Raw genomic sequence first — 10785 nt, forward strand, 5'->3', positions numbered from 1 at the left:
TGCCAATTGATCAGGTTTGACCTGTCTGGGCTATTGTCTTGCAGCTTTGTTTTGGTGTAGAAATATATGATGGCCTTCATCCCCTTCCTCACTTCCCTGGTGTTATTTTGTTTTACCTCCAATTTCCTTCCATAGGCCTACGCTGGACCCTCAGCTGTCTTCCCTCTTCACCCTCTTCACCAGAGTTAAAGAGTTGAAAGCCCACTTCTTCTTATTGAGCATACCCTTCAGCTGACTGGTGATCCAGCAGACAGTGCGCATGTAATCCGTTATACAGTCAATTTTTCTTGAACAGCTTTAGAATGATCCTTGTATCAGAATAAGTATAAAACTGCATAGACTAGTATACACCTATGGGCCATTATGGAACCTACCTGGACGACTGAGGGATTACACAGATTTAAAGCCACATGCTTATATAAAAGAAAGTGGTATGATTTAATGTTGATAAAGACATTTTGTTGTCTAAATATATGTCTAGTGTTTTTATTGGGATTGTGGTATCGGAATTAGTATTGAGTATAAAGTCTATTCCTTAGTTTGAAATTTTAGTGGTGTGACAACACAACACATTCAACTTACTCTTCAATGCAATCAGTGCCACTGTGATAACCAGGGTCAGTGCTATGTCCTTGACCCTTCACCCATTTACATATGTTTGATGTTGCACCCAAAGGAAATCCACACACTCCTCAGCCCCATACTTCCCAAGAATAAAACCTAGGACATTTTTGCTAAATTGATTGCTTCTGTAAATGGCCCAAGTTAAGTTGACCTCTACTTGTGCATTAGCTGGTTCTTAAAGAAATGCAGGGTTGATGTTAGCAGAACAACTTGCAATCCAAACTGAGCAGTGGAATTGTCCATGCATTTGGGTTAGGCATGTTTTTTTTTGTTTTGGTTTTTTTTTTAGTTTTATCCACTTATTCACAAAATAGTGCACTTAATGTGGAATATAGATATAATTTTCTGGACCCCAACACCTCACATCTGAGCAACAAAGCTACACAGTGTAAAATGTATTTGTAAAAGACACAACCAAAGGTCTGTCTATGATAATTTTGTATCTTAATCTTGTAAATTTACAAAGAGAAAACTTTTCCATTATCATTTTCTTTTTTACTGTAGTTATTTAATATTAAACGTAATTTTGGTCAGAGGAGTAATACAGGCTTAGAACTGGATCTTTGCAAATCCAAATAAATCTTTAATACATGAATTTAATGGTGAGTTTATGATGTTTTGAGATTTAAGTAGTTACAAGAAAACCTTGGATTAATGCTGAATGAAAGACTTTTTAAACATGGAATGGTCCGGTCCAGGTAGCAGTTAAACAGCGGTGTTATTCTAGTCCCACAGTGCCTGGAGGTGGATAGCATCAACATCCATGCAGAAAAACAATAATATTCCTGTAAATTCAACAAACTAAAACAACTTTTATTGCACGCAAGCATTTTGATATTGCTTCCTCCACTGAGGCTGCCTCCTGACTGGTTTATAAGTTGCGCTAGTTTTTTCTCCCATGTTGTGTACCTGTGTGTAGTGTGCTGTGTGGTGAAAACTAAGATTGTTGATTTTGGTGTCAGATGCCAAACAGTTGTATAAAGGTTCTGTTCAGGACAGGACTGGGCAGCTTGCCATCCTGGCCCTGCCCTTGGGATGCCATATAGTGCATGTGCGTGTCTGCGCTTGTGTACACATCCCTGTAGTGGAGACTCAGAAGAGACCAGGAATCACCCCATTAATGAAACAGCATGGCTTTTATTTAGTTCGGATTATTTATTTTTGGCAATCCTTCCCTTTTTCACAGACTGGTGTGATTTTTATTCATTTAGTTACACAAACTATAAAGTTACATTACCTATTCAGTTTAGTCTGGTCGAAAGGTGTCCAAACTATAGTCACAGCCCTCTGGCTTCCTGCTGAACTGGTCCAAATGACTTGCTGGTTTAAAGAGTATATCATCATAATTTTACTAACAAACAGGTGTGAGACGGTATCCACATTAAGGTTCCAAATCTGAATAAAGGCGTGGTGCTTAATGGTGTAGCATATTTTTCCCTAAAGCTCTTCAGTGGCCATACCAAAAATAATAAACAATCACACTTATACAATTGCACTTAACATTTAACTATTTTACTCATACAGATTAGTCAAGTGCCACATACAATTATCTTAAAAAAGGAGTCACATTTCTGTTTTTTTGTTGTTTTGTTTTTTGTTTGTTTGTTACTTTTTTCAATATCTGCCTCCTTACTGTGAGCAGGCTTGCATTTACACAAAACTGACTCTTATTTGGCCTGGAGGAGGACCTGTTCCTGCTTGTTTCTATAGGAATATTGTTAATTTTGCTATAATCTTATCACAGTGGTATAAAATGAATCTAGTTCCATGGAGATACTCCGGAAGCCCTGAGAGGCAAGAGAAAAAAAAAAAGAAAATAGAGCCCAAATGACCTGCCTCTTTTAAGTGTTTTTTTTTTCACCAACTCAAAAAAAAAAAAATAAAAAAAATAAATACATTTCTGCAATTTTTTTTTTCCTACAATTTATTTATTTTTTCTCTTGTGTTTTTTTTTTTTTTTTTTTTTCTCTCTCTGTTGATGTGGCTGACGGAAAAAAAAAAAAAAAAAAAAACACCACTCAGAGCCTAAGTATTTTCCTGGTATATTCCTATAAGTACCACACTTCAGCTCCGACAAACCGGCGGAGACTTGGCTTATGGCATTACGTTTTGGGTTGGGACATAGGAGACCGGGGTTTGAAACTCACCTGGTTCAGATTGTGTGTTTTTATTCTAGCTGAATACAGTCTTTTCATGAGTTTTATGTTTTATGTTCTCTTTTATGAGTAATATGAGAAGTAAGATCGATGCATCACTGATCCACTGTCATTCTGTGAGAGCGAGAGTGGGGATCACTGCTCCAGGCCGGAAGACAGAACGCCGCACTGCCTCTGGTTTTAGCGAGACTGAGGTGCGCCCTGACGCGTAGAGCAAAAAAATTGTCAAAAATTATTTTTTTTATTAAAAAAAAAAAATTCGAAAAAAATGTGTAGCAAAAAATTTTTTTTGGAGAAGATTTTTTTTTTTTTTTTTTTTTGAGTTGATGAAAAAAAAAAAAAAAAACACTTAGAAAACAGAGCCCAAATGACCTGCCTCTATTTTTTTTTCTCTTGCCTCTCAGGGCTTACGTAAGAATCTTCAGCGTATATGGTTTTAACTTTGTATTTCCATTTTACCAAATACTAACTGGATTCCCCGTTGTGTAACAGTTTAATGAACTTATGAACCAGGGCCTTTACCGAAACCAGCCTGTGTTTGAGAGGAACTGTTGCTGACGTCCTTCACCCTCACTTAGCCTCACCAACAGTGGCCTGGGTCCCTGGGGTGTTCATGAGGAAGGGTCAGTGTTTACCTTGTGCTGGCCCATCACTCCACACAGCTTGAGCAGCTCTGCCCCGCACTCCAGGAAGATCAGACTGTTGATGTTTACTCTGTAAGGCCTGCCTACCAGCCATGGCAACGCAGATACCATTTTGGAGATCGGGGGGAAAATATTTTCCCAAGTGGGCCGACACAGGGCAAAATAAACAGCAGCGTTTAGGGGTACACACGCCATTGGAAGAATCAGGCCTCAGTCAAGGAACAGGCTCATGTATGAAGGAGGCACGACTCGAGGAGAGAGGAAGCACTTAAAATAATTTGGTAATTACTAATGAGAATATTGTATTAGGTAACTGTTATATTCCATACGGACTCATAATTTAAACTCTAAATGACACTGGCAGCATGTGTGGGCTCCCAGAGAGTCTAAGAAGTACTTGGTCAAACGTCTTATGCTGGGCCAAATTTGCAATATAATAATACACCAAAATAAAATTGATAAAATGTAAAAAAAAAAAAAAGTAACTAGTATTTTTACAGATTTTGACCATTCATGGAGTAGTAAAATCAGATGAGGTATGATTTTTTTTTAAAGACCTTTATTTTAAGTCACAATATTATTACTGATTATAATATAACTATACTGCTACAATTACTTTACAGCAGTGATAATAAAATGTTTCCCAAGCATTGCTCCTCTACTATTGTTATTGGAAAGGAGGGCTGTTTTTTTTTCATAATGAACCATCCTGATTTAAAAGAATTAAAAATCAAGTCTGGGAGTAAGTGGTGAAGGAGCAGCTGAGGTTGAGGGTTGAGGTCCATAGGCATTAATCATAGCTGTCCGGCTAATGGCGACAGCAGCGCTCGAGCCCTGGTTTGATCAGGTCAATCGCATATGACTTTTGTCCTGGGGTCTTGTCTCCATCAATAAGCTAGTGGGAAAAATGGGCAGCTGTGGGATGGCCTGTCAATCATATGACCCAATTTGTGTTGTTAGCTTTTCATATCTCAGACATAGTTGGATTTTTAATTTACTAATGTCTTTCCAATCCCTGTCTTCCAGGGACAATACAATTATGTTATTCCACATGACCAGTAAAGAGTGGTACTGTGTTCTCAGTTCAGGCGCAGTTGGTAACCGTATATAATAATAACTACACTTTTAATAGCCTTAAAGCAGCCTTATTATGCTAAATCAACTTTTCAGAGCCATGTTATAGTTCAGAGATGTCAAACTCAGGCCCGGGGACCAAATTTGACCCGTGATATAATTATTTTTGGCCCGTGAGATCATATCTAATATGTATTAGAGCTGGCCCACCGGCTACTGATAGACTATAGAGACATTATATATTAAAGATTTTGTTATTTTATATTATGCTGGTTCTGGATTCAATGTTTAAGCAAAACTATTGTTAAACATTTATTTTAATAAGAAAAAAAAATAACATTACATATCTCGAAAGAAGAAAAAACATGTAGATATTTAGTTTGGCCCACGACTTAGTCCCAGTTTTTAATTTTGGCCCTCTGTGAATTTGAGTTTGACACCCCTGTAACTATAATATAGTTCTTCCTTCTTCTCATTTACCCTCTTAAAATTGTATTTGGACTGTTTGGGCATGCTTTAGTAATCTTTATCTCTTTCCCCCATAAAGACTACATTTGACGACCCTCCCTTGTTTCCTTAATGACGTCTTTTGACACCTCCGCTGTATCACTAAAGATGTGATTTGACGACCATTACAAATGGCTCGGTTTTTCACATGTAAACAGAGGCTGTGATAAGTGGGGGCCACTACAACCCATACATACTAATATATGTATAGGTTGTTCCAAGTAGGCGTCCAAGGGGGAAAGAGTTAAGCACTTATTTTCAAGACACCATATTGCTGATTAACTCCTATTTTCCCCGCTACTGGCATACACCCACTGCTCTGTACTCAGTTATTTCAAATTTTATTTTCTTAATCAGTGCTACATCTAGGATTAGGCAGCGTGGAATAGTTATTTTGGTACAAATGTAATAAAAAATAAAAAATCGGCTACTTGCTAGTGTGATGTGCAGCTATCCATAGGAGGGACAGACAACTCCACAGCTCTTTGTTGTGATGACGTTTACTGTGGCGTGTGCTCTCATTGGGCACCACAGTTTTCTAACGCAGAAGTCAGTGGATTTTTTTCTTTTATTAAGTTGTGTTAGTTGAATATTGCGATTTAAAATGTACAAATTACAGCATGATGATAAACGTGTGTCATAAATATAGCAGACACAAGCACAATATGTGATCTTTAGTAAACTATAAACAATTTTTTAAAGAATTGACCAGGCTTAATAAATACTACTCCTAAGCCTAACTCTTATAGTTAAGCTTTTAAAATGTACTGTACTGCACAATGACTATTAAGGTTGTATTTATTCAAATCAAAATGACTGTATAAGAGGTCATTTGCATTGTCATCTGCACTGCATTGTAACTGACAAACGCTGCTGTCATTTCTCAGTTGTTCTAAAGATCCCTGGGTGCGGTTTGACTGAAGCTGTGCCAATTTTGCATGAAACTGTAACTAGGAAATGTTTATAGTGTTGGGTTTCAGGCACAATGTTGTAGGCCTGCTAATGATCCAGAGTCATGTTATCATATATAAATAGTGAGTTTGTACAGCAATGTGCACTGACAAACGCAGATGACGAATGTTCACAGCGTAAAGAGGGCTGGCACGGACATGAAAGCGATGGCCATGGGAGAATGCTGCTTTCATGTGTTTCATATACTTACTGTTTTTCATATTAGGATTGGATCTGTAGACTTTGCTTTTACTGTGGTAGCCTAATTGCATTTATAGTATGGGAGTTTAATGCAAGCAAAACCATTCTTCAGCTACTGTGGTCGAATGTAATATGAGGCATATTCGGAACATATTTATCTGAGGACGTTTCAGAGGAGATTGGAAAATGCAATTGAAAATGAAAAGTACAACTGTGGACTCCAATATTCAAAATAAGAAAATGGATGATCAAGTTTAAAGAGGGGGCATTATGCGAAATTTACTTTTTGGAGCTTCTACCATGTTCTAACTTTGTTCCCTTATTAAAAACCTGCCAGATCCTCCTCACTGTTAGCAGTACAATTCTGTCCAATGTTCAGCCTACAAGCCTACGTTACCTCTTGCACAGCCATTTTTAATGAATATAAAAAAAGCAGGATATAAAACTGTACACAACAACTTGACAAACCTGATGTGATCTGCAGTAGTTTCAGTTGCGGAATGCACACTGTTTGTTAATGCATTGTTTTCATTTTTTTTAAATTCATATTCATATTTTTGTTAAATCTGAAGTCCTGTGATGTGATGTCCTGCTTGTTAAAAAGATATTCTTCAAGATAGGATAGTTATGTAATTATTAAACCAACACTATATGCATGTTAAATCATTTATTTGTATTTTTTTAACATGGCAAGTACTTGTAGTGGCTGTAAAGCGGATGACACACCACATGGCATGTTAAAATGTCTGCATTTAAAAGAATTACACAAAATATGGTGATGTTTGTGATGTTTGCTTCTTTACAATTGTTGTAGAACTGATTTGTTATTGAAAATAATTTTGGGATTTTGCTACAAAGGCTAGTCACTCTGCAGGACAGAAAAAAGGCACTACACCCCCAAACATCAAGTACCCAAATACAAAAAAAACAAAAAGTAAAATTACATAAAATAATTTGGTTATATAACCAACTTATATAACTGAATTAATATAACTACGTAGAACGTTTCCCATGAGATTTGATTTGACTAAATGAACTATAAAAGCAATAATTCAGACCCAAAACAAAATAAAAATGCAATAAATTAATTATTCATAGCTGCTACTTTATTTCTGCTGTCTTTATGCTGACTCTACAAAACGTGTCCAATTTCTTCTCCACTCATAGAAAATACCTACTCATTTTTATGGCACTGTGCTAACAAGCCTTAGTGCCGCGCAGCACAGTTAAAAACACAGCATGATTAATGATGGCTGTGACATGTCTGAGTGAACCCAATGGAGTGTGCATGTAAACGGTGCACTGCCAAAGCCCTCAGCCTCACACTTATTGTAATCATTACATGGAAAAAAGTGTAATGGGTTAATTACAGAGCCATCGACAGGGTGCAGAAACGCAGGCCCTTTTAATTATCTCCTTCCATCATTCCACACATTTCTATTATTTTCTTTCTCTTTGCCTCAGCTCTGCTTTGACTGTGGTTTAGTGCTGTGAAGGAAAATAGGGGGATAATTGGGTTCATCCATCTCTCTCCCAATTCTCTCCCCCTTCCACAACACTCGAGCTGCACTCAGTTCGGTCAGTCCGGTTTGGGTCGAGCGTGTCTCTTCTATCACTTCTTCCTGCTTTTCCCCTTTCATCTCTCTGCAAAATTGTACACAGTTGTCATAATCAAACTCAACCATAATGCCGTAATAAACTATTTGTCAGTGAAAACCAACAAACAGAAGAGTGAGCAAACTTAAAGGTGCATTGTGTACCTTTGCAGTTGGCGGGTCCTTCAAATGTGTTTCTCCATGGAGATGTTATTGCTTTGTATGGAATGTTTCACAGTATGTCATTAGGCCATTCTATCATCATCCAGACCAAACCAGACCAACTTGCAGGTCAGATCTGTGGAGGGGTGACTCCACTCTCACTCAGAATGCTTGTTTTTCAAGGTATTTTTGAGCTGTAAAACCACCTGTAATTTAAGTGTAAGGTTTAATGCCATACTTTGGAACATTCCAGGCAGAGCAATGGCATATCCATAGAAACAAGAAGGTGATGTACCCTCCACCAGAAAAGTTACATAATAGTCACTTGGGCGCCATGGGTGTGGTTAAACAACTTAGAAAACAAAAACAAATAAACAAAAGAAAACATTGTCCGATCCAGAGATGAACTTCCACAGGTTTATTTCCAAGTTTGCACACAAACAAACAAGATCACCTGTACAAGGCCTACTTGCTCCGGCCATCGGGCAAGAAATATAGGCCCACCCAAGAACGGACCACCTATATCCCCTAGGTGCCCCACTGACTAAACCAAATCAACAGAAAAGGTGCTAAGGTAAACGATAATAAACAAACAAACAAACATTATAAATATTGGGAAATATTAACATAGCAAAATGGAAATGACCTATATTAAATTGGTAACCTAATTTGACAAACAAAAATAATAAAGTAAAGCTTAGTTAGCATAAATCAAACAAACAAATAACTCCTGCAAGAGGACTAATTCAAAACATTTAATAATTAATTCATAAAGTGAGATATTGTAAACAGTGAGAATCAAGTACTTATGGTTCTTACTTCCAAATTATTATTTTTTTTTTAGATTTTCTCATAAAATTTTCTGATTTTGTCACAAACTGTAGCTTTTACGGCATTTGCCAAAAAGATACATTTACTCATTCACAAAAATAAAGTTACTTTAAAACAATCATTTTAAGGGATGCGAAGTCATTTCACAATCATATGGTGGTTGTGAACATGTTGCAAAGTGTGAAAACAGTTCTGTGGGTCTGAGTGGATTTCTTCAGTGTGATTCATCATCCAAAATTGTGCAATCATCCTTCACCCTGACCTGAATCAGCTTTCTGTTGTCACTCCCCTCTCCTCACTGCTCTCCTCGGTGGAATTGAAGGATGGGTCAAATGCAGTGTACCGTCTTCTTTAGCATCTTGGATATTATATATGTTTATTACTTCATTTCTATTTACTTGTACATATACATTTATACAATTGGGCCCGATCAAGTGGTAATGGAGGGAAACAGGGGCAGATTTTTTACATTCAAATAGCTCTTATTCAGCAACTAGAGGGACTATTGAAATAAGTAAAGTATCAGAATGTAGGAAAGAGTTTTACACTCCAACAGGGTAAAGTTAAACCTGTGATATTCTTTCAAGTTGTTGACAAAAAATTTAAAAACTCATGTCGGTAACAGAGGGAATGAAATATGCAGCACTTTTTGGGCAATAAATCCAAACAGTGATAACTCTTGGTTCTCACTTACATATCCTTAACAAACTGGTTTGAATATTTGCTTCATATAGTTTTCTACCATATGGTACAAGATTAGGTTGAAAAACCTCTTACTTTTTGAGTAATGAGATTTTTTATTAAGAAAGGTCATGGTAACGAAGGGAAAAGTAACGGAGGGAAAATTGTGCAAACAAGTAGAAGGTGCATGATTTTACATAATTTGTCAGCTTTTTTCTTCTGAATACTTTAATATTACTTCAAAATAAAAGGAAACTATTTCTATAAAATATGTCAGTCCTTCCAAGCTAATTTTTATCATTTTAAATACTTTTTTTTTTTGAAAAATCATGTACCTTCATCAACAGTTCAAAGATGGAATAACACAAGATATGATGAAATACATCCATTTATTTACATGATTTGCAGGTCTTTGAAATTTGGGAAATAATTTTTGTTCCATGTTTCATACATGGTCTGTTTAAAACATATGTAACTTTAGAACCAAAAATGGTACAGAAAAAAGGTCAACAGTTCCATAAACTAGAGTACATATACTATCTGTTGAATACATTTTATATCAGATGCATTAACTTGAATTTTTGGCCTTGCTGTTTACTTCTGCTTGACCGGGCCCAAATATGCCTTATTTGACTCCAGTCAAATAAAGTCAGGTGGCCATACTGGCTTGTAAAAGCCTGATCCCGTCAGATCTCAGAAGCTAAGCAGGCTGGGCCTGGGTAGTACTTGGATGGGAGACTGCTAGGAATTCCAGGTGCCACAGTGGGGAGCCAGTGGCAAAAAACTGGTGTTGTGTCCTTAGGCAAGACACTTCACCAACATTGCCAAGTGTGAAAGTGGTGTGAGCGTGAGTGATGGTGGTGGTCGGAGGGGCCGATGGTGCAGATTGGCAGCCTCGCTTCTGTCAGTCTGCCCCAGGGCAGCTGTGGCTACAGTAGTACCTTACCACCACTGAGTGTGGAGTGACTGAATAATGAACTGTAAAGTGCTTTGGGTATCTTGAAAGACCCTATATAAATGCAATCAATCAGTCTCTTGCTATTTTTCCTACTTATTTAGAATGGATTATTACCATTTCTGTTTTTTCTCTCTCTCTGTTATTGTAATATACAGTATTGTGATGTATGAGCTACTGTGTCCAAGTAATTTCCCATGTGGCTCAATAAAGCTTGTCTAAGTCTAAGTCTAAAATAACTGCTTTGCTACTGGTAACTACTCATGCAAAGAAATCTCTAAGCCTCACTAAAAACTCACTATTCAACTTTGTATATTTGTTTTGTTTAGCATCCACATTTTATTACGATATTCCGCTTCCAGTGAAAACAATAAACTTGATTCTACCTCCACTCCTCTCCCTCC

The 10785-nt window shown here is 37.1% G+C and overlaps 1 pseudogene; it reads left to right on the top strand.

Annotated features, from left to right (window-relative positions):
* The first annotated feature begins 10075 nt into the window (after window positions 1-10075).
* LOC129407942 (5S ribosomal RNA) lies at window positions 10076-10192 on the top strand (annotated as a pseudogene).
* Window positions 10193-10785: the final 593 nt, after the last annotated feature.

This window comes from Boleophthalmus pectinirostris, unplaced genomic scaffold (assembly GCF_026225935.1).
Source record: "Boleophthalmus pectinirostris isolate CB_2022bp ecotype Guang Dong unplaced genomic scaffold, ASM2622593v1 HiC_scaffold_14, whole genome shotgun sequence".
Taxonomy (NCBI): Eukaryota; Metazoa; Chordata; class Actinopteri; order Gobiiformes; family Gobiidae; genus Boleophthalmus; species Boleophthalmus pectinirostris.